Source organism: Rhodnius prolixus, unplaced genomic scaffold (genome assembly GCF_049639745.1).
Source record: "Rhodnius prolixus isolate KJV_2025 unplaced genomic scaffold, Rpr scaffold_12, whole genome shotgun sequence".
Classification (NCBI taxonomy): Eukaryota; Metazoa; Arthropoda; class Insecta; order Hemiptera; family Reduviidae; genus Rhodnius; species Rhodnius prolixus.
Genome location: NW_027411635.1, coordinates 10,842,100 through 10,867,815, shown reverse-complemented (window position 1 = coordinate 10,867,815; position 25,716 = coordinate 10,842,100). Strand labels below are relative to the sequence as shown.

At 29.1% G+C, this 25,716-nt stretch overlaps 1 protein-coding gene across 3 annotated transcripts in view; it reads right to left on the bottom strand.

Moving 5' to 3' along the window:
- Positions 1-25,716, bottom strand: part of LOC141461890 (uncharacterized) — a 102,265-nt gene that overhangs the window by 35,132 nt on the left and 41,417 nt on the right. The window contains exon 3 of one of the 3 annotated variants that reach the window (XM_074143327.1): positions 19,537-19,661. The exons of the other annotated variants lie outside the window; for them this stretch is intronic. The gene's annotated coding sequence lies outside the window, so the exon portion shown is untranslated. The remainder of the gene's footprint in view (positions 1-19,536; positions 19,662-25,716) is intronic. 3 annotated transcript variants of the gene reach the window in all.

The window sequence follows — 25,716 nt, the reverse complement described above, 5'->3', positions numbered from 1 at the left end:
CCAGTTATACAGCTAACTTTTCTCTACAATTCGGTATAGAATTCATTGAATTCTGATTAATAATAAAGGAGATATAGAGGTTTGAAATTTGGACGATTTACAAAACCTCCAAATTTTAACCTTCCATATCTCAATAACTATTATCACTACAACATTCCTATTCATTCCAGTTATAGAGCTAACTATTCTCTAAAATTCAGTATAGAATTCATTGAATTCTGATTAATAAGAAAAGAGATATAGAGGTTTGAAAATTGGAAGATTTACAAAACCTCCAAAATTTAACCTTCCACATCTCAATAACTATTATCACTACAACATTCCTATTCATTCCAGTTATACAGCTAACTATTCTCTAAAATTTGGTAAAGAATTCATTGAATTCTGATTAATAAGAAAAGAGATATAGAGGTTTGAAATTTGGAAGATTTACAAAACCTCCAAACTTTAACTTTCTATATCTCAATAACTATTAACATTAAAACATTCCTATTCATCCCAGTTATACAGCTAAGTATTCTCTACCATTCGGTATAGAATCCATTGAATTCTGATTAATAATAAAGGAGATATAGAGGTTTGAAATTTGGAATATTTACAAAACCTTTAAACTTTAACTTTCTATATCTCAATAACTATTAACAGTAAAACATTCCTATTCATCCCAGTTATACAGCTAACTATTCTCTACCATTCGGTATAGAATCCATTGAATTCTGATTAATAAGAAAAGAGATATAGAGGTTTGAAATTTGGACGATTTACAAAACCTCCAAACTTTAACATGGTATATCTCAGTAACTATTATCACTAAAACATCCCTATTCATTCCAGTTATACAGCTAACTATTTTCTACAATTCGGTATAGAATTCATTAAATTCTGATTAATAATAAAGGAGATATAGAGGTTTGAAATTTGGAAGATTTACAAAACCTCCAAATTTTAACCTTCCATATCTCAATAACTATTATCACTACAACATTCCTATTCATTCCAGTTATACAGCTAACTATTCTCTACAAATCGGTATAGAACTCATTGAATTCTGATTAATAAGAAAAGAGATATAGAAGTTTGTAATTTGGACGATTTATAAAACAATCAAACCTTATTATTCTTATAACTCAATAACTATTAACACTAAAACATTGCTAATTATTCTAGTTATAGAGCTAACTTTTCTCTACAGTTCGTTAAAGAATCCATTAAATTCTGATTAATAATAAAGGAGATATAGAGGTTTGAAATTTGGAAGATTTACAAAACCTCCAAATTTTAACCTTCCATATCTCAATAACTATTATCACTACAACATTCCTATTCATTCCAGTTATACAGCTAACTATTCTCTACAATTCGGTATAGAATTCATTGAATTCTGATTAATAGGAAAAGAGATATAGAGGTTTGAAATTTGGACGATTTACAAAACCTCCAAACTTTAACCTTCTATATCTCAGTAACTATTATCACTAAAACATTCCTATTCATTCCAGTTATACAGCTAACTATTCTCTACAAATCGGTATAGAACTCATTGAATTCTGATTAATAAGAAAAGAGATATAGAAATTTGTAATTTGGGCGATTTATAAAACCTTCAAACTTTATCATTCTTATAACTCAATAACTATTATCACTAAAACATTGCTTATTATTCTAGTTATAGTGCTAATTTTTGTCGACAGTTCGGTAAAGAATCCATTGAAATAAGGAGAATACAAAAAGAGTTATAAAGCTTTTAAATTTTGACGTCTTACAAAACCTCCAAACTTTACCCTTCTATATCATAATAACTATTATCACTAAAACATTGCTATTCATTCCATTTATACAGCTAACTTTTCTCTACAATTCGGTATAGAATTCATTAAATTCTGATTAATAATAAAGGAGATATAGAGGTTTGAAATTTGGAAGATTTACAAAACCTCCAAATTTTAACCTTCCATATCTCAATAACTATTATCACTACAACATTCCTATTCATTCCAGTTATACAGCTAACTATTCTCGAAAATTCGGTATAGAATTCATTGAATTCTGATTAATAGGAAAAGAGATATAGAGGTTTGAAATTTGGACGATTTACAAAACCTCCAAATTTTAACCTTCTATATCTCAATAACTATTATCACTAAAACATTCCTATTCATTCCAGTTATACAGCTAACTTTTCTCTACAATTCGATATAGAATTCATTGAATTCTGATTAATAATAAAGGAGATATAGAGGTTTGAAATTTGGACGATTTACAAAACCTCCAAACTTTAACCTTCTATATCTTAGTAACTATTATCACTAAAACATCCCTATTCATTCCAGTTATACAGCTAACTATTCTCTACAAATCGGTATAGAACTCATTGAATTCTGATTAATAAGAAAAGAGATATAGAAGTTTGTAATTTGGGCGATTTATAAAACCTTCAAACTTTATCATTCTTATAACTCAATAACTATTATCACTAAAACATTGCTTATTATTCTAGTTATAGTGCTAATTTTTGTCGACAGTTCGGTAAAGAATCCATTGAAATAAGGAGAATACAAAAAGAGTTATAAAGCTTTTAAATTTTGACGTCTTACAAAACCTCCAAACTTTACCCTTCTATATCATAATAACTGTTATCACTAAAACATTGCTATTCATTCCAGTTATACAGCTAACTATTCTCTACAATTCGGTATAGAATTCATTAAATTCTGATTAATAATAAAGGAGATATAGATATTTGAAATTTGGAAGATTTACAAAACCTCCAAATTTTAACCTTCCATATCTCAATAACTATTATCACTACAACATTCCTATTTATTCCAGTTATACAGCTAACTATTCTCTACAAATCGGTATAGAACTCATTGAATTCTGATTAATAAGAAAAGAGATATAGAAGTTTGTAATTTGGACGATTTATAAAACCATCAAACCTTATTATTCTTATAACTCAATAACTATTAACACTAAAACATTGCTAATTATTCTAGTTATAGAGCTAACTTTTCTCTACAGTTCGTTAAAGAATCCATTAAATTCTGATTAATAATAAAGGAGATATAGAGGTTTGAAATTTGGAAGATTTACAAAACCTCCAAATTTTAACCTTCCATATCTCAATAACTATTATCACTACAACATTCCTATTCATTCCAGTTATACAGCTAACTATTCTCTAAAATTCGGTATAGAATTCATTGAATTCTGATTAATAGGAAAAGAGATATAGAGGTTTGAAATTTGGAAGATTTACAAAACCTCCAAATTTTAACCTTCCATATCTCAATAACTATTATCACTACAACATTCCTATTCATTCCAGTTATACAGCTAACTTTTCTCTACAGTTCGTTAAAGAATCCATTAAATTCTGATTAATAATAAAGGAGATATAGAGGTTTGAAATTTGGAAGATTTACAAAACCTCCAAATTTTAACCTTCCATATCTCAATAACTATTATCACTACAACATTCCTATTCATTCCAGTTATACAGCTAACTATTCTCTAAAATTCGGTATAGAATTCATTGAATTCTGATTAATAGGAAAAGAGATATAGAGGTTTGAAATTTGGAAGATTTACAAAACCTACAAACTTTAACCTTCTATATCTCAGTAACTATTATCACTAAAACATTCCTATTCATTCCAGTTATACAGCTAACTATTCTCTACAAATCGGTATAGAACTCATTGAATTCTGATTAATAAGAAAAGAGATATAGAAGTTTGTAATTTGGACGATTTATAAAACAATCAAACCTTATTATTCTTATAACTCAATAACTATTAACACTAAAACATTGCTAATTATTCTAGTTATAGAGCTAACTTTTCTCTACAGTTCGTTAAAGAATCCATTAAATTCTGATTAATAATAAAGGAGATATAGAGGTTTGAAATTTGGAAAATTTACAAAACCTCCAAATTTTAACCTTCCATATCTCAATAACTATTATCACTACAACATTCCTATTCATTCCAGTTATACAGCTAACTTTTCTCTACAATTCGGTATAGAATTCATTAAATTCTGATTAATAATAAAGGAGATATAGAGGTTTGAAATTTGGAAGATTTACAAAACCTCCAAATTTTAACCTTCCATATCTCAATAACTATTATCACTACAACATTCCTATTCATTCCAGTTATACAGCTAACTATTCTCGAAAATTCGGTATAGAATTCATTGAATTCTGATTAATAGGAAAAGAGATATAGAGGTTTGAAATTTGGACGATTTACAAAACCTCCAAATTTTAACCTTCTATATCTCAATAACTATTATCACTAAAACATTCCTATTCATTCCAGTTATACAGCTAACTTTTCTCTACAATTCGGTATAGAATTCATTGAATTCTGATTAATAATAAAGCAGATATAGAGGTTTGAAATTTGGACGATTAACAAAACCTCCAAACTTTAACATGGTATATCTCAGTAACTATTATCACTAAAACATCCCTATTCATTCCAGTTATACAGCTAACTATTCTCTACAATTCGGTATAGAATGTATTGAATTCTGATTAATAGGAAAAGAGGTATAGAGGTTTGAAATTTGGCGATTTACAAAACCTCCAAACTTTAACCTTGTATATCTCAGTAACTATTATCACTAAAACATCCCTATTCATTCCAGTTATACAGCTAACTATTCTCTACAATTCGGTATAGAATTTATTGAATTCTGATTAATAGGAAAAGAGGTATAGAGGTTTGAAATTTGGACGATTTACAAAACCACTAAAATTTAACCTTGTATATCTCAATAACTATTATCACTAAAACATTCCTATTCATTCCATTTATACAGGTAACTATTCTCTACAATTCGGTATAGAATTCATTAAATTCTGATTAATAGGAAAAGAGGTATAGAGGTTTGAAATTTGGACGATTTACAAAACCTCCAAATTTTAACCTTGTATATCTCAGTAACTATTATCACTAAAACATTCCTATTCATTCCAGTTATACAGCTAACTATTCTCTAAAATTCGGTATAGAATTAATTGAATTCTCATTAATAGGAAAAGAGATATAGAGGTTTGAAATTTGGACGATTTACAAAACCTCCAAACATTAACCTTCTATATCTCAGTAACTATTATCACTAAAACATTCCTATTCATTCCAGTTATACAGCTAACTATTCTCTACAAATCGGTATAGAACTCATTGAATTCTGATTAATAAGAAAAGAGATATAGAAGTTTGTAATTTGGGCGATTTATAAAACCTTCAAACTTTATCATTCTTATAACTCAATAACTATTATCACTAAAACATTGCTTATTATTCTAGTTATAGTGCTAATTTTTGTCGACAGTTCGGTAAAGAATCCATTCAAATAAGGAGAATACAAAAAGAGTTATAAAGCTTTTAAATTTTGACGTCTTACAAAACCTTCAAACTTTAACTTTCTATATCTCAATAACTATTAACAGTAAAACATTCCTATTCATCCCAGTTATACAGCTAACTATTCTCTACCATTCGGTATAGAATTTATTGAATTCTGATAAATAATAAAGGAGACATAGAGGTTTGAAATTTGGAAGATTTACAAAACCTTCAAAATTTAACTTTCTATATCTCAATAACTATTAACATTAAAACATTCCTATTCATCCCAGTTATACAGCTAAGTATTCTCTACCATTCGGTATAGAATCCATTGAATTCTGATTAATAATAAAGGAGATATAGAGGTTTGAAATTTGGAAGATTTACAAAACCTTCAAACTTTAACTTTCTATATCTCAATAACTATTAACAGTAAAACATTCCTATTCATCTCAGTTATACAGCTAACTATTCTCTACCATTTGGTATAGAATCCATTGAATTCTGATTAATAAGAAAGGAGATATAGAGGTTTGAAATTTGGACGATTTACAAAACCTCCAAACTTTAACCTTGTATATCTCAGTAACTATTATCACTACAACATTCCTATTCATTCCAGTTATACAGCTAACTATTCTCTAAAATTCAGTATAGAATTCATTGAATTCTGATTAATAAGAAAAGAGATATAGAGGTTTGAAAATTGGAAGATTTACAAAACCTCCAAATTTTAACCTTGTATATCTCAGTAACTATTATCACTACAACATTCCTATTCATTCCAGTTATACAGCTAACTATTCTCTAAAATTCAGTATAGAATTCATTGAATTCTGATTAATAAGAAAAGAGATATAGAGGTTTGAAAATTGGAAGATTTACAAAACCTCCAAATTTTAACCTTCCATATCTCAATAACTATTATCACTACAACATTCCTATTCATTCCAGTTATACAGCTAACTATTCTCTAAAATTCGGTAAAGAATTCCTTGAATTCTGATTAATAAGAAAAGAGATATAATGGTTTGAAATTTGGAAGAATTACAAAACCTCCAAACTTTAACCTTCTATATCTCAATAACTATTATCACTAAAACATTCTTATTCATTCCAGTTATACAGCTAACTATTCTCTACATTTCGGTATAGAATTCATTAAATTCCGATTAATAGGAAAAGAGGCATAGAGGTTTGAAATTTGGACGATTTACAAAACCTCCAAACTTTAACCTTGTATATCTCAGTAACTATTATCACTACAACATTCCTATTCATTCCAGTTATACAGCTAACTATTCTCTAAAATTCAGTATAGAATTCATTGAATTCTGATTAATAAGAAAAGAGATATAGAGGTTTGAAAATTGGAAGATTTACAAAACCTCCAAACTTTAACCTTGTATATCTCAGTAACTATTATCACTACAAAATTCCTATTCATTCCAGTTATACAGCTAACTATTCTCTAAAATTCGGTATAGAATTCATTGAATTCTGATTAATAAGAAAAGAGATATAGAAGTTTGAAATTTGTAAGATTTACAAAACCTCCAAATTTTAACCTTCCATATCTCAATAACTATTATCACTACAACATTCCTATTCATTCCAGTTATACAGCTAACTATTCTCTAAAATTCGGTAAAGAATTCCTTGAATTCTGATTAATAAGAAAAGAGATATAATGGTTTGAAATTTGGAAGATTTACAAAACCTCCAAACTTTAACCTTCTATATCTCAATAACTATTATCACTAAAACATTCCTATTCATTCCAGTTATACAGCTAACTTTTCTCTACAATTCGGTATAGAATACATTAAATTCTGGTTAATAATAAAGGAGATATAGAGGTTTGAAATTTGGAAGGTTTACAAAACCTTCAAACTTTAACTTTCTATATCTCAATAACTATTAACATTAAAACATTCCTATTCATCCCAGTTATACAGCTAAGTATTCTCTACCATTCGGTATAGAATCCATTGAATTCTGATTAATAATAAAGGAGATATAGAGGTTTGAAATTTGGAAGGTTTACAAAACCTTCAAACTTTAACTTTCTATATCTCAATAACTATTAACATTAAAACATTCCTATTCATCCCAGTTATACAGCTAAGTATTCTCTACCATTCGGTATAGAATCCATTGAATTCTGATTAATAATAAAGGAGATATAGAGGTTTGAAATTTGGAAGATTTACAAAACCTTCAACCTTTAACTTTCTATATCTCATTAACTATTAACAGTAAAACATTCCTATTCATCCCAATTATACAGCTAACTATTCTCTACCATTCGGTAAAGAATCCATTGAATTCTGATTAATAAGAAAGGAGATATAGAGGTTTGAAATTTGGACGATTTACAAAACCTCCAAACTTTAACCTTGTATATCTTAGTAACTATTATCACTAAAACATCCCTATTCATTCCAGTTATACAGCTAACTATTCTCTACAATTCGGTATAGAATTTATTGAATTCTGATTAATAGGAAAAGAGATATAGAGGTTTGAAATTTGGACGATTTACAAAACCACCAAACTTTAACCTTCTATATCTCAGTAACTATTATCACTAAAACATCCCTATTCATTCCAGTTATACAGCTAACTATTCTCTACAATTCGGTATAGAATTTATTGAATTCTGATTAATAGGAAAAGAGGTATAGAGGTTTGAAATTTGGACGATTTACAAAACCTCCAAACTTTAACCTTGTATATCTCAATAACTATTATCACTAAAACATTCCTATTCATTCCAGTTATACACCTAACTATTCTCTACAATTCGGTATAGAATTCATTAAATTCTGATTAATAGGAAAAGAGGTATAGAGGTTTGAAATTTGGACGATCTACAAAACCTCCAAACTTTAACCATGTGTATCTCAATAACTATCATCACTAAAACATTCCTATTCATTCCAGTTATACAGGTAACTATTCTCTACAATTCGGTATAGAATTCATTAAATTCTGATTAATAGGAAAAGAGGTATAGAGGTTTGAAATTTGGACGATTTACAAAACCTCCAAACTTTAACCTTGTATATCTCAATAACTATTATCACTAAAACATTCCTATTCATTCCAGTTATACAGCTAACTATTCTCTACAATTCGGTATAGAACTCATTAAATTCCGATTAATAGGAAAAGAGGTATAAAGGTTTGAAATTTGGACGATTTACAAAACCTCCAAACTTTAACCTTGTATATCTCAGTAACTATTATCACTAAAACATCCCTATTCATTCCAGTTATACAGCTAACTATTCTCTACAATTCGGTATAGAATTTATTGAATTCTGATTAATACGTAAGAAACGAGATATAGAGGTTTGAAATTTGGACGATTTACAAAACCTCCAAACTTTAACCTTGTATATCTCAGTAACTATTAGCACTAAAACATCCCTATTCATTCCAGTTATACAGCTAACTATTCTCTACAATTCGGTATAGAATTTATTGAATTCTGATTAATAGGAAAAGAGGTATAGAGGTTTGAAATTTGGACGATTTACAAAACCTCCAAACTTTAACCTTGTATATCTCAGTAACTATTATCACTAAAACATTCCTATTCATTCCAGTTATACAGCTAACTATTCTCTACAGTTCGGTATAGATTACATTGAATTCTGATTAATAAGAAAAGAGATATAGTAGTTTGTAATTTGGACGAGTTATAAAACCTTCAAACTTTAATATTCTTATAACTCAATAACTAAAATCACTAAAACAATGCTAATTATTCAAGTTATAGAGCTAATTTTTGTCTACAGTTCGGTAAAGAATCCATTGAATTAAGGAAAATACAATAAGAGTTATAAAGCTTTTAAATTTTGACGTCTTACAAAACCTCAAAACTTTACCCTTCTATATCATAATAACTATTATCACTAAAACATTGCTATTTATTCCAGTTATACAGCTAACTTTTTTCTGCAATTCGGTATAGAATTCATTGAATTCTGATTAATAAGAAAAGAGATATAGAGGTTTGAAATTTGGACGATTAACTAAACCTTGAAATTTTAACCTTACATATCTCAATAACTATTATCACTACAACATTCTTATTCATTCTAGTTATACAGCTACCTTTTCTCTACAATTCGGTATAGAATTCATAGAATTCTGATTAATAAGAAAAGAGATATAGATGTTTATAATTTGGACGATTTATAAAACCTTGAAACTTTAACATTCTATAACTCAATAAATATTAACACTAAAATATTGCTAATTATTTCAGTTATAGAGCCAACTTTTCTCTACTATTCGGTAAACAGCAAATAGGAATAATACGGAAAGAGATAAACGGCTTTGAAATTTGGACAATTTACAAAACCTCCAAACTTTAACCTTCCATTTCTCAATAACTATTATCACTAAAACATGCCTATTCGTTGCAGTTATACAGCTAACTTTTCTCTTCAATACGGAATAGAATTCATTGAATTCTGATTATTAAGAAAAGAGATATAGAGGTTTGAAATTTGGACGATTTACAAAACCTACAAAATTTAACCTTCTATATCTCCATAACTATTATCACTAAAACATTCCTATTTATACCATTTATTGGCTAACTTTTCTCTACAATTCGGTATAGAATTCATTGAATTCTGATTAATAAGAAATGTGATACAGAAGTTTGAAATTTGGAGGATTTACAAAACCTCCAGACTTTAACCTTCTACATCTCAATAACTATTATCACTACAACATTCCTATTCATTCTAGTTATACAGCTAACTATTCTCTATAATTCGGTATAGAATTCATAGAATTCTGATTAATAAGAAAAGAGATATAGAGGTTTGAAATTTGGACGATTTACAAAACCACCAAACTTGAACCTTCCATATCTCAATAACTATTATCACTAAAACATCCCTATTCATTCCAGTTATTTAGCTAACTTTTCTCTACAATTTGGTATAGAATTCATTAAATTCTGATTAATAAGAAAAGAGATATAGAGGTTTGAAATTTGAACGATTTACAAAACCTCCAAACTTTAACCTTCTATATCTCAATAACTATTTACCATAGAATATTCCTATTTATTGCATTCATACAGCTAACTTCTCTCTACAATTCGGTACAGAATTCAGTGAATTCTAATTAATAAGAAAAGAGATATAGAGGTTTGTAATTTGGACGATGTATAAAACCTTCAAACTTTAACATTCTATAACGCAATAACTATTATCACTAAAACATTGCCAATTATTCTAGTTCTAGAGCCAACTTTTCTCTACAGTTCGGTAAAGAATCCATTGAATTAAGGAAAATACAATAAGAGTTATAAAGCTTTTAAATTTTGACGTCTTACAAAACCTCAAAACTTTACCCTTCTATATCATAATAACTATTATCACTAAAACATTGCTATTTATTCCAGTTATACAGCTAACTTTTTTCTGCAATTCGGTATAGAATTCATTGAATTCTGATTAATAAGAAAAGAGATATAGAGGTTTGAAATTTGGACGATTAACTAAACCTTGAAATTTTAACCTTACATATCTCAATAACTATTATCACTACAACATTCTTATTCATTCTAGTTATACAGCTACCTTTTCTCTACAATTCGGTATAGAATTCATAGAATTCTGATTAATAAGAAAAGAGATATAGATGTTTATAATTTGGACGATTTATAAAACCTTGAAACTTTAACATTCTATAACTCAATAAATATTAACACTAAAATATTGCTAATTATTTCAGTTATAGAGCCAACTTTTCTCTACTATTCGGTAAACAGCAAATAGGAATAATACGGAAAGAGATAAACGGCTTTGAAATTTGGACAATTTACAAAACCTCCAAACTTTAACCTTCCATTTCTCAATAACTATTATCACTAAAACATGCCTATTCGTTGCAGTTATACAGCTAACTTTTCTCTTCAATACGGAATAGAATTCATTGAATTCTGATTATTAAGAAAAGAGATATAGAGGTTTGAAATTTGGACGATTTACAAAACCTACAAAATTTAACCTTCTATATCTCCATAACTATTATCACTAAAACATTCCTATTTATACCATTTATTGGCTAACTTTTCTCTACAATTCGGTATAGAATTCATTGAATTCTGATTAATAAGAAATGTGATACAGAAGTTTGAAATTTGGAGGATTTACAAAACCTCCAGACTTTAACCTTCTACATCTCAATAACTATTATCACTACAACATTCCTATTCATTCTAGTTATACAGCTAACTATTCTCTATAATTCGGTATAGAATTCATAGAATTCTGATTAATAAGAAAAGAGATATAGAGGTTTGAAATTTGGACGATTTACAAAACCACCAAACTTGAACCTTCCATATCTCAATAACTATTATCACTAAAACATCCCTATTCATTCCAGTTATTTAGCTAACTTTTCTCTACAATTTGGTATAGAATTCATTAAATTCTGATTAATAAGAAAAGAGATATAGAGGTTTGAAATTTGAACGATTTACAAAACCTCCAAACTTTAACCTTCTATATCTCAATAACTATTTACCATAGAATATTCCTATTTATTGCATTCATACAGCTAACTTCTCTCTACAATTCGGTACAGAATTCAGTGAATTCTAATTAATAAGAAAAGAGATATAGAGGTTTGTAATTTGGACGATGTATAAAACCTTCAAACTTTAACATTCTATAACGCAATAACTATTATCACTAAAACATTGCCAATTATTCTAGTTCTAGAGCCAACTTTTCTCTACAGTTCGGTAAAGAATGCATTGAAATAGGGTGAATACAAGAAGAGTTATAAAGCTTTTAAATTTTGATGGCTTACAAAACCTCCAAACTTGAACCTTCTATATCATAATAACTATTATCACTAAAACATTGCTATTTATTCCAGTTATACAGCTAACTTTTTTCTGCAATTCGGTATAGAATTCATTGAATTCTGATTAATAAGAAAAGAGATATAGAGGTTTGAAATTTGGACGATTAACAAAACCTTGAAATTTTAACCTTACATATCTCAATAACTATTATCACTACAACATTCTTATTCACTCTAGTTATACAGCTACCTTTTCTCTACAATTCGGTATAGAATTCATAGAATTCTGATTAATAAGAAAAGAGATATAGATGTTTATAATTTGGACGATTTATAAAACCTTGAAACTTTAACATTCTATAACTCAATAAATATTAACACTAAAATATTGCTAATTATTTCAGTTATAGAGCCAACTTTTCTCTACTATTCGGTAAACAGCAAATAGGAATAATACGGAAAGAGATAAACGGCTTTGAAATTTGGACAATTTACAAAACCTCCAAACTTTAACCTTCCATTTCTCAATAACTATTATCACTAAAACATGCCTATTCGTTGCAGTTATACAGCTAACTTTTCTCTTCAATACGGAATAGAATTCATTGAATTCTGATTATTAAGAAAAGAGATATAGAGGTTTGAAATTTGGACGATTTACAAAACCTACAAAATTTAACCTTCTATATCTCCATAACTATTATCACTAAAACATTCCTATTTATACCATTTATTGGCTAACTTTTCTCTACAATTCGGTATAGAATTCATTGAATTCTGATTAATAAGAAATGTGATACAGAAGTTTGAAATTTGGAGGATTTACAAAACCTCCAGACTTTAACCTTCTACATCTCAATAACTATTATCACTACAGCATTCCTATTCATTCTAGTTATACAGCTAACTATTCTCTATAATTCGGTATAGAATTCATAGAATTCTGATTAATAAGAAAAGAGATATAGAGGTTTGAAATTTGGACGATTTACAAAACCACCAAACTTGAACCTTCCATATCTCAATAACTATTATCACTAAAACATCCCTATTCATTCCAGTTATTCAGCTAACTTTTCTCTACAATTTGGTATAGAATTCATTAAATTCTGATTAATAAGAAAAGAGATATAGAGGTTTGAAATTTGAACGATTTACAAAACCTCCAAACTTTAACCTTCTATATCTCAATAACTATTTACCATAGAATATTCCTATTTATTGCATTCATACAGCTAACTTCTCTCTACAATTCGGTACAGAATTCAGTGAATTCTAATTAATAAGAAAAGAGATATAGAGGTTTGTAATTTGGACGATGTATAAAACCTTCAAACTTTAACATTCTATAACGCAATAACTATTATCACTAAAACATTGCCAATTATTCTAGTTCTAGAGCCAACTTTTCTCTACAGTTCGGTAAAGAATGCATTGAAATAGGGTGAATACAAGAAGAGTTATAAAGCTTTTAAATTTTGATGGCTTACAAAACCTCAAAACTTTACCCTTCTATATCATAATAACTATGATCACTAAAAAAAACATTGCTGTTTATACCATTTATTGGGCTAACTTTTTTCTACAATTCGGTATTGATTTCATTGAATTCTGATTAATACGTAAGAAACGAGATATAGAGGTTTGAAATTTGGACGATTTACAAAACCTCCAAACTTTAACCTTCTATATCTCATTAACTATTATCACTAAAACATTGCTAATTATTTCAGCTATAGAGCCAACTTTTCTCTACTATTCGGTAAAGATTCAGCAGATCGGAATAATACGGATAGAGATAAACGGCTTTGAAATTTGTACGTTTTAAAAACTTTACTAGAAACTTTAACGTTTTATATCTCAATAACTATTATCACTAAAACATTGCTATTTATTCCAGAGTTAAATACAGCTAACTTTTCTCTCCAATTCGGTATAGAAATCATTGAATTCTGATAATTGAGGAAAGATTTATATTTTTGAAATTTGGTCGATTTACAAACCTCCAAAATTTAACCTTCCATATCTCAATAACTATTATCACAAAGACATTCTTCGATACTTCGAATATTTATTTATTTTTGTATATATTTTGTGTTATAAGATTTATTCTTATTCTATCTGCTGTGTACTTTCTGTTTTCTACATTATTTACGATATGATCACTTACTCGCTTAATTTGATGTTATTTATAAATGCTTTGACCTGAACACAAAGTGATGAGATGGTATTATGAGTGAGTCAGTCAAGTTATGTAATAATAATTAGAAGATAAATTGGTCTTACCGCTACTATTGAAATTGGTACTTGATTTAAATTATTTGAAGTTGAGTTACAAGTGATTGTAGACAGGGGCACTTTTTGTCAGTTACATTACTCTAATGTTTTCAGTTTTTTTACACACTTCACATCCTTTTAAATGCGATTTTTTACCTGGTAGCAAACTCCCTCCCTGTAGTATATATTTTCGAGTCCCTCAAAAGCCATATTCATTTATTCATGAAAATCAGTTCACACATCAATAATTTGAAACGATTGCAAGTACTTTCCGTTTGTAGGTTTAAGAGCAGGACGTCACTTTAATGTTGGGAATTCCTAACCCATCGTGTCAAAGTCTGGGTATTGATATACAGAATATTTAAGAGGGAGCCGTACATAAATGGGGCTAACTCCTCTTCAATTGCATATACAGCTTTGAGATCCCCAAAAGGCTCATCTACATGAAATTCTAAATCAAATGACACCTCATTCATGAAAATCGGTTCGCGCGTTTAATCGCTACGTTGTTTACAAAAAAGGTATCAAGAAGAAGAAGAAGAAAAAGAAGTTTTTTCTCATTTTCAGCAACTTTTTTTCTCGAAATCTGATAGATCTGGGTTGTTGCAAAAAAATTTACAGTTACAAAGGAGGATTTGCCCTATATTATAGTTTAATTTTGGATGTTTTTATCGTTAGGTATACTTTCACGTGCAGTTTTTTGACGATCAATCCTTATTAATCGTTAGGTATACTTTCACGTGGAGTTTTTTGACGATCAATCCTTATTAAAACTGTCCGGTAAGACAGATGTATAAGGGTTGATCGTCAAAAACTGCACGAAAAAGCGTAACGTTGAAAAACACCCAACTTTGACAATTTTTTCCTCTTTTTCTATAAAAGATAAAATTCCCAAATTTTCTTTAAAATAAAGGGCAAACTCTTCTTTATGACTGTAATTTTTTTTGCAACAATCCAGATCTAATAGGTTTTGAGAAAAAAGTTGCCGAAAATGAGCAAAAACGGCTTTTTCAAAAAATGTTGTTTAAGGGTTGATTAAACGCCAAGAGGTACACAAATCAGCAAGTACCCATCATTTCATTTATACTTCATTGATATTATTTAAGTAATTTTACTTCATTAACTTTTCCTTCACATTTTTAGAATTTATTAGATGTCACAGACTCTTATGCTGGCCACTTCATTTATAATATTTTTTTGTTATAATTATGATAAATCACTTTTATCATGTTAAAGTAGAAAAAGACAAAGTTAGAGTCGGCTACTGTCTTGAATTCGTCTTACCGAAATATTCGTGAGCACAAATAACACACAGTTATAACAAGTAGATTATTCTACAACAATTATTGATTTCTCAATTGTAATTTAATTTAGTCCCCCTAATTTTACTTGTAGTAAAATACTGGAATAATTAGCTGTCCTAAAAATATGCATATCTTATTTATTTTATATTACACATATTACAACATTTAAGGATGAATACCTAGATTGAGAATGTAATTGAAACTATATTATTTGCAATAAAGCTAGATAATTATTACCTATTATTATAAACGTTTGACTACTACATAAAATAACAATTACTTTGATCGAAGAATGAACTTAAACCGACGATTTTTATTTAAAAATACAAATAAATAAATAAAATAAACAAAATCATTGATGTATGTTGGTGTAAGCATTTTTTAAAAAAGGTTTGGAATTTTTTAGCCTCATAATTTTTTTATATTTTTTATAACGTTTTTCTTTTTAACCTGTATTTAACAGTTTGATTATTATAAATAACTAGATATTACAGTCAATCTACAGTGCTACTTGAACATATATTTTGTAGACGAAAATAAGTGCATAGATAATATGCTTTCAGTAAGAGTAATCATGGCGATGACTAAGACTAATGATTTGTGATTGAAAAAATTAGTCACGACTAATTCACGACTAATGTTAATCATGATTATTTTATTTAGTCGCGCTTACGACTAATTTAATCATGATTAATTGTGACCACGATTGAATTAGTCATGACTAATTAGTCGCGACTAAATTTTTAATCACATTTTTAGTCACGACTAAAAATTTTGCCCAACTCTGCTATTTAAAAATGAAGACATAATATACATTTTATCATAATTATAACAAAATAATATTATGAATGGACTGGCCGGCATGAGGGTCTGTGACATCTAATAAATTCTAAAAATGTGAAGGAAAAGTTAATGCAGTAAAATTACTTAAATAATATCAATGAAGTATAAATGAAATGATGGGTACTCGCTGATTTGTGTACCTTTTGGCGTTTAATCAACCCTTATACTTAACATTTTAAACTGTAAGTTTTTGTTAAGGAGATTTTATAAAATTGTCTCTTCGGACAGTTTTAATTTTCAGAAGCAGAAAATTTTTGGTTGCAGAAAATATGTAGATTACAAAATTTGTAATATACTCAGTTATGTTAAGTTATAGTGCATTATCATTTAAAGGGATTGTCAGGCCCGGGTGCATTGCACCCACCACACCCTTCAGATGGTCGTCGGCCTTGGATATGAATTTCCTAATGCACAGGCGAGGGATTGACGTGAATCCTGGCAACGTCATCGCCTTATCGTTTAAAGCAGTGGGCTTTAATGCTTGAGTTGTTGTTGATAGCACCACCAACTAGCGTTCCTCCTATTTTTGCATGTTCTGTATCTCCTAACCATCTCAGCAATGATAAGGGTACATTGCAAGAGCTCTTTAAGACGCTATATTTATAATTTATTTCTACTATAAACTCCTAAAAACCTATATTCAACTCTGTATGTTCAAATATTCGAATTTTTTAAGTAGTGAAAAAAAATGTTAGATTAAGATGCATTGACTTTCAAAATAAAGTCAATAATAACAATATGCTGGTAAATAATTTACAAGAAATATTTTTTGAAATTGGTCTCCTATGGTTTTTCTTATCCTATATTACCTTTAGTCTGTCAATAAAATAATTTTAACCAAATTTAATGATATAGAGAGGCAAGAATTGTTTTGCGAAATGAAAATTAAAAAAAAATAAATTACTCCCATGAATTTCTCGTACTACGTATTTTCAATGTTGTAGCTCACAAATTCACTCCAAACGTTTGAGTCATACTTAATTCTTGTCACTTTAGACAAAATCTATTCTCCACTCAAAAAATCAAACTTATTGGGAAAAAATATGTGTAGATTTCTGTGTTTTTAATAACAATACAAAGTTTAAATAAAATCACTGGGGCCGTTTGCGAGGAAATTTTAAAAATATAGACAATTCTATACAGCAAAGTAGCAATTCCAGTCTGAAAAATCTAAATTAGTAATAGATAGGTTGATAGATTTTTACAAAAAGCTTATTTGAGCATTTTCTATTGGTACTAAAACTAAAGTTTATATTCAAACATTTTGTGATTTTTAGAGACTTTTGAGTTACAGTGGACACAAACACAGATCTATTTATTAAAAAAAAAAAAAAAAACCTTTTTCTTGCGAAAAGTGAAAATAGAAAATTGGCATTATTACTAAAGTAAAGTTAAAATGTTTGACATTCTTTATTCAACAGAAAATTTATTATAGACGTATTATTAAATGTAGTCCAATAATATATTACTTTAAAGCAGTACTTCTTAAACTGTGGGTCGACACCCGTCGAGGTGTCGCGGAAATATATTGCAAACTGATAAATTAATTCACTTATTACTATTTTAGTAACAAGTAAATAGAAAAAACTAGTTTTTTTTGGTTTACTTCAGTAACTCGCGAACGTTCAGCAAGTTGTAGAGATATATGTAGTGATCCTATCAAAGATACCATGCAAATGAAGTGTAAGTTTGTTCTTCTGTGATAGTTTTACTTTTTACTTGGAGTTTAGGTTTCGCCCAATTGCACAGTGTTTATTAATCTTTCAAATACATGGTAAATGCTAATGGCTATAAAGTTCTACGTTTCAAACAAATTAAAAACATCCTTATTTACGATTTATTTTAGTTGAATTTGTACTCTAAAATAAATAAGAGGCTAAATCAAGCTAAGAAATATGAATCCGAAAAAGAAAAAAACCAAAACGACAACGAGTACATTGGAAAATAAGTCAAAAATACAAGAAACCTCTTTTCCCTCCGTGAGGGAATCCAATTCTCTAACCGCATAGCTAATCCCCTCTATACTATTAATTTAATTTATTGTGTGAAGGTAAACAAGCAAATCCTTCTCATTAAAAATAATAAAGCGATTTTAATACTAAACATTTTTTATGGTTTTTTTTTTTAGGCTTTTTTTAGGTTTTACAATGAAAGTTTATTTGTGATAATTTAAAATAAAATTTATATTTATGTTTTTAATTTTTAAAAAGTGTTGATATTGATTTGATGTTTTAATTGAGTTTATAATTATCAATATTTATCTAAATATTAGTATAAGCCTAAAATTAATATACGGTTTTTCTGTTTACAAAAATTGAGGATAAATTTAGCGGTGTTACAGCCTGATGTTTTCATATATAAGCTTATATATACAATCATATCTAAAGATGACCTTAAATCGACTTATAGCCTAATTATTAGGTGTTAGGATATAAAGAGGTTTGCAAGAAATTTCTACTTTATTTTTTTAAAGAGGTCGCGGTCGCAAAAAGTTTAAGAAGCTCTGCTTTAAAGTGTGAAGATTTAAATAATTAACAGCGTGTTGAGTGGTTCCTGATATTTCGTAATTACAACTCTAGGAATGAACATTTAACCCTTGGCCTTAACTGTGTAAATTCGTGTGTATATAGTACAGGCTATAAAGCTACAGCCTAATCTTTAATAAAGAAAGTAAATAAATATTTAAAATGTGCTTTTTGTACGTGTTTTAACCGACATTATAAAAGTTTTTTTTTTTACAAAGTTTTTAATTTGGTTGTATAAAATTTCTACCCAGTAAAACAGATGAAATATTTCTATAGATGCTTTTACCGAGTAGATCTAATCGAGATACGTAACTAAAGACCAAAACCAACGGTGCTAGCTGCTCTGAATGCTGCAACTCTACGTATCCTACCTACCACCTATTGTAAATTTCCGCAAAATGGCTGCCGCGCATTGAGCCTCATACCACCAGTGTCTAGTTGAAGTTGCCATGACTCGATATTTTTTGCACAGCCGTTAATACTTCGTTTGATCCTCAGTTCTGCAAAATTTCAACGTAGTTAGATATACTTATATAAACTTGATTTCAATTTATGAACTACACTTACAAAAAGTAATTATTTACAATAGTATCAACGTATTTGTATTAGAACCTTCATTATATAGTGTAGGGAACGCTTAGGATGGGACTACGATATTATTTGCAGCGAAAAAGGATAGAAAAACCTGGAGCTAGAGGTGAAAGTTAGAGTAGGATGTAATTCTTTTGTGTTTATAAGGAATGGAAGGATTGTAGGATATTTCTTGGCAGAATGGGTTAGGATGACAATCTAGAGTGGAAAAGGAGTTTCAGCAGACAATTTTAAGATGAAGTGTACGATTTTGGGAAGATATCTCATGGAGAGAGTCAATTCTTGAAAATCAAAGAATGTCTGTCGCTAAGTTTAAGAAATTTAGTTCTGTATTGTGTGTAGTTTCTTGACATGTTATTCCTTATAGATCCGACTCCAGGTGGAGCAGGTGTAGAGTAACATCGGCCAGATGACCACTTTGTAGAGGAGGAGTTTGTTCTGTACTGCTATCTTCGAGTCTCATGAGAGTAAAGGAAATAGTAGTCTTGCAGTTAGTGAAAGCGGAATTGACTTTGTCCTGAACGTGATTAGAGAAGGATAGTTTGTTAGCCGACGTACATGACGTGTTAGACCACGAAATCCGACAACTAACATTTCATGTTTTTTTCGCAGCATTATTAATAATACTGCTAACACTTTCATTATTTTCAGTAATAAATAAAAGATTTTAAGATCTCTTTATATGTTATACTATAACCTCATCTTTTTTTAAAAAAACAATGAAATTTTGCAAATCAAAGGGACAAACGAAAAACTAGCCACAAATCGCCTTAAAAGGCCCCCACATTAACAAGACGTACCAAATTTATGCGTTATTTAATTTAGAAGAGCGGGACTAAAAGCTGGTTATAATGATAAGAAAAATGATTCAAGTCGGACGTTTAGTTGACGTGTTATTAATTGTTAGGAATTCATCGTGAATACTTCTAGATTTACATCAGTATCACTAATAATGGCGTGTACTTTCTGGATGTATCATGTAAAATATTTTCTGCTATACCTTGCCAATACATTGCTAAAACCTGTTTAAGTTGCAAGGTTGTTCAACAGCCAATTAAAAATTAAATGCTAAAGATTGGAATATGTCATCATAAGATTATTCCAAACACTGAATGTAACAATAGTTTTGGTTTAAAAGATCATAATTTCTCAAGTATTATTTAGGAATTTTAATCATTTTTCAAGTATCATTTAAAATATCTAATAATAATAATAATGCAGGAGAATATCTGAATTATGAATTGTGCGGTTAACAACACTGTAGCGCCAGCAGTCTGAAGAGAATAAAATTTAATGGATGGTTCTGTAGAAAACTTATTTTATTTTACTGTTAGTTTTCAAGGTTAAGCCTTCAAAATTGTTGATCACTTTGGCATTGCAACCATCGCTTAAAGTGTTAGTGAGCTCCAAAAAAATTGGGGAAACCCATATTTTTGGTTGTTGTTTTTATTTCAAGTAATAAAGTAACACGAAATTCCGCTAATTATACTATTTCTGGGTTAATAAAAGGGTTTTAAGTCCTTTTATTTTTATTTATTAGTATTAGTATAGTGTTAGTATCGTATTAGTATAGTATTAATATTAGTATAGTATTAATATTAGTATAGTATTAATATTAGTATAGTATTAATATTAGTATAGTATTAATATTAGTATAGTATTAATATTAGTATAGTATTAATATTAGTATAGTATTAATATTAGTATAGTATTAATATTAGTATAGTATTAATATTAGTATAGTATTAATATTAGTATAGTATTAATATTAGTATAGTATTAATATTAGTATAGTATTAATATTAGTATAGTATTAATATTAGTATAGTATTAATATTAGTATAGTATTAATATTAGTATAGTATTAATATTAGTATAAGTATAGTATTAGTATTAGTGTAAAATTAGTACGAGTATACGAGTATTAGTATAGGATTAGTGTAGTATTAGTATTAGTACTCCATATTCTTGCTCTCATCTAGAATGTCAGAATATAAGTACCTATTAAACATATTTATTTCTTTGAAAATCCTAATTTTAGTTTGAGAATTTTGCTGTAATTCTATTTGCAACGACATCGTCAGAAGTAAGCTTTTCTGAATTAAAATGTATAAAAGTCTAACGACCGTCAACGTTGCCCCAAGTAAGATTATCTAATTTAAAATAATTATTAAATTAAATAATCTTTCTCCTTTTACTTAAGGTTTCCCTCTAAAACCTCTAAAATACAATTCTATAGTATAATTACGGTCTTAGAGTTTTTTTATAAAATGGAAGGTTAAATTTGTTGATAATATTCAAGCAAACAAGAAAATTCCTTACACAAAAGAACCTTTTTGGATTTTTAACTTAACTCTGAGTCTCTTATTTTATCTTATAAACATATCTTTCAATAAACTGAGGAAGAAACAACAAAAATGACTAAAAAACAAATTATATTGTGACGTTTTAGTTTTATTCTAGGTTCTGCGATAGCTAACGGCGGTCTTGGAATGGTTGGATTTGTAATGCGGGACAATTATAACATGTTAGGTTTCGGATTTTCATCCATCTGCAGAAGTTGAATCATTATGGTTTGTGTAATAAAGATATGTGATTGTCACTTTTAAAGCTTCTGTCACGTTATAACCACATCTAATCTCACTTAATTGAAAACTTGATTTCATTGAGCTAAAAGCCCACTGTTTATTGGACTTATTTTTCGCAATATTCGTGATGTTTGTGAATCATCGCTTAACTTCTTATTATCCAATTAGAATTCATACAGAATTAGCCTTTTATCAAGTGCAAATAATTGGTCTAGAATCCAACGATTTCTATGGTAATTGTCGAATCAAAATCGAATCACATTTTTATTCGTAGAATCTATTTAGATCTTACTTTTTTCCATCAGGTTTCTCAACTTCCTTGTTGATACTCTTAAAATCTTTGGCTTTATCTCCTTAAATATTCCTTGTTACAATAGAAATGTCCCTGTTTTACACACTCTTTATTCCAGATTTAACTAAATTCTGTATTCTTTGTCCAAAGATTGATGCACGATGTAAACCACATTCATTTCAACCTTTTCAGTTTGTGTTATTAGCTAGAACTAAAAAGATGAAATTTAAGTTTAGTAAAATAATTAATGAAAATATAAAGAAAAATGTAATTTTAATAATTATTTACCAGCATTAATTTTAAAATGTATTTTAATATTTTCGAATATATTTTTTTAAATTTATTTATCAAGCACGAAACTGCACTCTTTTTACAACAAATGTCAATAGATATATGTCTAAATAATTAGCAAACATTAGAAAAAAAACAAAAAACAAATCAGATACGTGAAGATCCCGTGTTCGAATCCAGCTGCTGGCTCTTAGATTTTCTCTTCCTAGAAGCTGCTTATAGCTCAGGTAAAGGGCAGTATTGTATGTAACGAGAGAACTTTCGTCCGGAGGCTGGCAGTGTACTGGAAAAAATGCTCCAGGCGCCAATGATTTCAGTTGTTGATGCGACTTAAAATATCTAAACTAAAAGTAATAATTACCTATAAAACGAAATAAATCTACAATGTATGTGATATATTTATTACAGGTCTTAGGTACACACATACATATATAAACAGTTTTGTACAAATTCTTCATATAAGATAAAGAGCACAATAAGAAATTGCTTAAACACTTGTAGTATAATAAGTATATAAGTATATACTACAAGTGTTTATGCAATTTCTCTTAAGGCTTTATATTTAGTGGAGAGAATTGTAGAAAAAAAAAAAATCGAAATTATCAGATAGAAGATTAGCGAATCTGTGCATGCGCGGCAAAGTTGAGAATGGTAGGGGAGTAATTACTGGACTGAATGAGTTTATAAAAAGTATGTTTAGAGTGGGAGTCTGCAAGGGGAAGATGGAAGTTGATTAGGCAGAAAAGATGTGGACAATCAATGGAGGTCGTAACTAATTTAAAAAAAGAATATGGTATCGGAGTTCCTGCTTCTTACTTCCAGGGATTCATATTTTACTCGATAAGTTTTTATAATTTCTTTCGCGACTTGGAATAAAAATGTAGCGTAAACTGTGGAAACATAAAAATAACATAAAATTAAAACTAAATTTATTAGAATAAATATTAAACAAAAAAATTATTATTTCAAGCTAAACACAATTGGCGACACTCAACTGCAACAAAATTGCCAGCCATGACTTCGTATAAAGATGGCCAGCCACATTAACAAACTGATAATAACATTATTAAGGCGCCACGGTAGCCGAGCGGTTAGAGGCGAGACCTGCGAAGCTAATATGTATTGTGGTACTGGGTTCGATTCCCGGTCTTAGGCCTTGGATTTTATTTAATGGTTAATAAAAGAAATTTACAGTAAAGTATGTTTGCTAGTCGCCTCCGTCCACGACACCTAATTGGTAGTTGGACGTTAAGCCCCGCCTGAAAAAATAGAAAAAAAATAATAACATTATTAAGGATATTTTAGCGAGAACATTCTTGCTACTGGCAGCTTTAAAATAATAATAATCAAGGTTACAGCAGAAAGCAAAGCTGTTTGGAACCACGTAGCAATTACTGTAACAATCCATTTTTATTTTAGCAAACGCTGTCTAGAAGAAAAAAATAAACTGCAACCATCAAACGGTTAATCGAACCACCCGCAGTAGTCGGCCGTTAATTCCGTATACCGCTATATAAGTTTATGGACATTCCGATATATGAAAAACAGGCTACTCAGCTTAGATCTTGTATTAGGAAAACAATCTCAATGGTTGTTTGTAGAATGGTGAATGCCAATAACAGAATCATTGATGCGGACTTTCTAAAGGAATTTAATTATAAACTTCTTTCTAAAAGAAGAGGTTATGTTGGGAAGGAACTCAGAAAGCTGAACAGAAAATATAAAAATTGAATAAAGTACAAAATAAAATTATTTTAAACAAAATTACAAACATTCATAAACAATTAACACCTTTTTTTTTAATATAGATTTCTCTAGACCATAAATCAACAATGCTACACTTGGTTCGGATATAAATAAGTCGTATTTATCAGAAATTAACTGAAATTTAACACTTAACTAAATTGTAACTTAAATATTGGACACTGATGACCAAAACGTCTTGCATTAGTCTAGGTTTAGGACTTCTGCCGCTGAGTTTGTCACCAATTCTTGAAGTGTTATTGTTGTAGGGAGAACTGAAGACTTCTAAATAAGATAGGCAAATATTTTCTTTACAAAGTCAGCCACTATTCGTATTTCCAGTTCATTATGAAGAGAGCACTTTAAAGAGCATGTATAAATAACGATAGAAAAAAGAAATAGTAACTATCAGTTCTAATTAGAATACAGAATGTTTTTCAAGTCTCTATTTGTTTTGAAATTCAACTCGTGATGGTACGATCTAAACCCCTTCAGGTACAAACACCCACTTTGTCGAATCATTTCCTGCGTGGGCAGTAACCAGAGATAGGACGTGAACGAAACCAAATAACCACTCCGACGTCAATAAAGCACTACCGCTATCCACAGCTTATATAAATGTACCAAGAATTACGTCCGTTTTTCCACATCCAAGGGTATGTGAAACAAGATTAAATTTTTAGACCTTCGATCATCTAGCTCCTCGGTTACTATTTCCTCTAACTTTTCGGGTAATGTCCGACATTCTACGATATTTGGCCTAATTAGGTGCGGCTGAAAGGTTATGGGAGGCATGTTCTAGTTAAGAAGGAAGCCCTCTTAAATGTGAAGGTTGCTGTTCTATAAAAGCGTATTACAACTCACTTTAACTTATTCAAGTGAGTGGGTATTGGATTAAGGCCACAAAATTAAATCGTCAATTGTGAACAATGAAGATGAGGCACCTAAGAATAGAATTATTTAGACAGGATTAGGAATATGACAGTAAAGGGAAACCTGTGGCGTGGAGCTGCTACTCATAGTCAGACAACAAAAGAGCCTGATCCGCTG